This window comes from Vollenhovia emeryi, unplaced genomic scaffold, assembly GCF_000949405.1.
Source record: "Vollenhovia emeryi isolate VEMERY1.0 unplaced genomic scaffold, V.emery_V1.0 DF939173.1, whole genome shotgun sequence".
NCBI classification, from domain to species: domain Eukaryota; kingdom Metazoa; phylum Arthropoda; class Insecta; order Hymenoptera; family Formicidae; genus Vollenhovia; species Vollenhovia emeryi.
In genome coordinates, this window is record NW_011967193.1 from 1,236,050 (window position 1) to 1,239,033 (window position 2,984).

Genomic DNA, 2,984 nt, shown 5'->3' on the forward strand with positions numbered 1-2,984 from the left:
TCGTTTGTGAATAATCTGGCATTATGTAACGTGTATAATTCGTTAAATACACACAAATCGACTGATCTCTCGCGCAAGATCGTATCTCGATTTTACGCTGTGACCTTGCGAAAGAGATCAGTCAAAACCTTCTTGCAATCTTGTACATTTTATTTCCTAAAATGACCTAAAATTTTCACCTATTTTTTACCTTTTAGGGTACCGTTACATTTGTCGTAGGACAAATTTTTCAAGCGTGTTGACTGACGAGCCAGAAAATTTCTAGATCCTCGAGAACTTTCCTGTCCTGCGGCCAATCGACACGCTTGAAAAATTTGTTGTACGACGAATGTAGTGCCAGCCTTAGGCTAATATTACATTTGCGTTAATTTGTTAATATTCAGGGAGTTTTCTTTAACTAAGTTAAAGTTAACAACTTGGAAAATGTAACTTAATTAAGATACAAGTTAACCCATAATAAAATTAATGGGATTAAAATCACACAAAATCCTAGAGACCTGCGATCACGTAAATTGCGTTGATTTCACGACCAGCGTTTCGACGACCAATCACACACGGAATATGGTCAGTTTCATATGCAAACCAATTCACGTGAGTTCAAGAATCAAAGTCCCGTATAATGGCTGTGTTCCAAAATTCACTGCCATATCTATAGTGCATGTAACGTATACCGTAGATTTTTAGTGCTGAGGGTGAATTTTGTAACACAAACTGGCAAATTTTAAGAAAGGTAAGTTAAAAGTTGCCGATTAAATATAACTAAATCAAGATAGAAGTTAACGGTTTATAATGTGACTAAGTTAAGTTAAAATTATTTAACCTTTTAATTTAACTTTTATCTCTTCAACTAGACCCAACTGTTAATGTTACATTTGTTGTACGACAAATTTTTCAAGCGTGTTGATTGATTGCTGAATAGAACATGTCTGGACACACGAGAGCTTTACTATTCTGCAGCCAACCAACACACTTAAAAACTTTATCGTTTATCGAAATATGTGAATTTGCTGACGATACTTCCACTTGTACGAAAACTGCGTTATGTCCGAAAAGAAACCGGCGCGCAGAACAAATGTGGAAAGAAACGATATATGAATTCACATTTTAAAAATATAAAAATTACAAGTTGGGCCACCTACAGCTTGCTTTGTGACCGACATGGGCGTTTTCTTATATGTTCCTTAGTTTTAGTTAGGGATCTTACTTTAAGTTTATTATTAAAAACTTCGTCGTACGACAGTTTTTAAGTGTTGATTGGCCATGGGATAAAAATGTTCTCCAGTCCCTGGAAATTTTCTATTCGGCAGGAAATTAACATGCTTAAAAAGTTGGCCGTGTGACAAATGTAATACCAGCTCCACGCATGTAATTACTTGACAAAATAATTATGCTGACATGACGACCAGAGCGCGTATTGTCGCTGCAAAACATAATTGAATAACTACATCATCTCTCGATTTGCAATATAACAGAAACTTATTTCATCTCTCAGGCCCGGTTTCACCAACGTTGCTCAACTTTACTTTAATTCGTTCTTTGTCTCTTTCCAACTGTTACTTTAGAAAGAGATAAACGTGAATTAAACCAAGATTAAATTTAAGCGACGTTTGGTGAAACCGGACCTAAGGCCCGGTTTCACAAATGTTTAACTTTAAGCCTAGTTTAATTCGTTCTTTGTCTCTTTCCAACTGTTACCTTAGAAAGAGACAAACGTGAATTAAACCAAGATTAAATTTAAGCGACGTTTGGTGAAACCAGGCCTTAGGGCCAGTTTCACAAACGTCGTTTAACTACTAACCGAAGGTTAATTGATTCCCTGTCTCTTTCTAGATAACAAAATAGAAAGAGATAGGAAGTTGACTGAACTCTGGTTAACTGCTAACTGAAAATTAATTAATTCTGTCTCTTCTTAAATAATAAGATGGAAACGGATAGGAAGTCGACTGAGCTCTAGCGAATTGGAAAAAGACAAGTAATTTAAGCCGAGATTAAAGTTAATCCGCATTGGTAGAAACAGAGGCTTTAGCGGCCGCACGATGCACGTGCAACGCGGGAATTCAAGAACGCCCACCGCCATTTTCTATACGAGGACGCCATTTTGCATCAGCTCCACCGGCGTAGAAGGAAATTAAAGAGGCATGATTCATATCCGCTCCGACATTTCGGCCACGACGCTGACGCGACGATATATCGCGGGCGTACGTGCGCCGCGCCTTCAATTTCGACGCTCGCCCCCGCCCGTCCCGCCAAAAACGCGGCGATTCTTCCGGAGGCTATTTTAATCCGAACATCGGGAAGCGTGAGAGGAGCAATGTTGGCGCTCGCGGTTCCTCCCCCCCGCGCGCCAAAAATGCGCCGCGACGAGGCTCCCGATCGGCCGCCACGCGGTCGCGGCGACGCGCCGGAAATAGCGCGGTCTCGCGATCGAACGCGGCTCGCGGAACGCGGGCGCGCGCTCGGAAATAAATTGTCGCGCTTCGCCCCGCGACGACGTAATGGCGCCGGTACGACGCGCCGTCGCCCGACGCGGGGCGGTCAACCGGCTCACTCGCTCGGCCGAGTTACTCCGTGGAGAAAAGGGAAAAATTACCGCTTCGTTGTTCCTGCCGCCGCCGCCGCCGCCGCCTCCGCCGATGCCGCCGCGGCCACCCGAGAATCGGGTGCCACCTTTTCGGCCGCGAGGCCCGCGGCCGCCGATGCCGCCGATGCCGCCGATTGCCGCCGCCTCCACCGCCGCCGCCGCCACCACCGCCGCCGCCGCCGCCACCGCCGGGCGGATTCCGCTCGCGCATATTCTCGCCACTGTTCTCCACTGGCGCGTTCACCACCTCGGTCTTCACGTTCGGAGTCTCCGTGCTAGCCATGGCTCTGTTCCGCGCTTCCTCGCGCGCTCTCGCTCGAAGCTCCTGCGTTACGCACCCGCTCGAATCCGTCCACACACTACGGCGTCCAACAGCGAAGAGAGACCGCGGACGAGAGCGGGG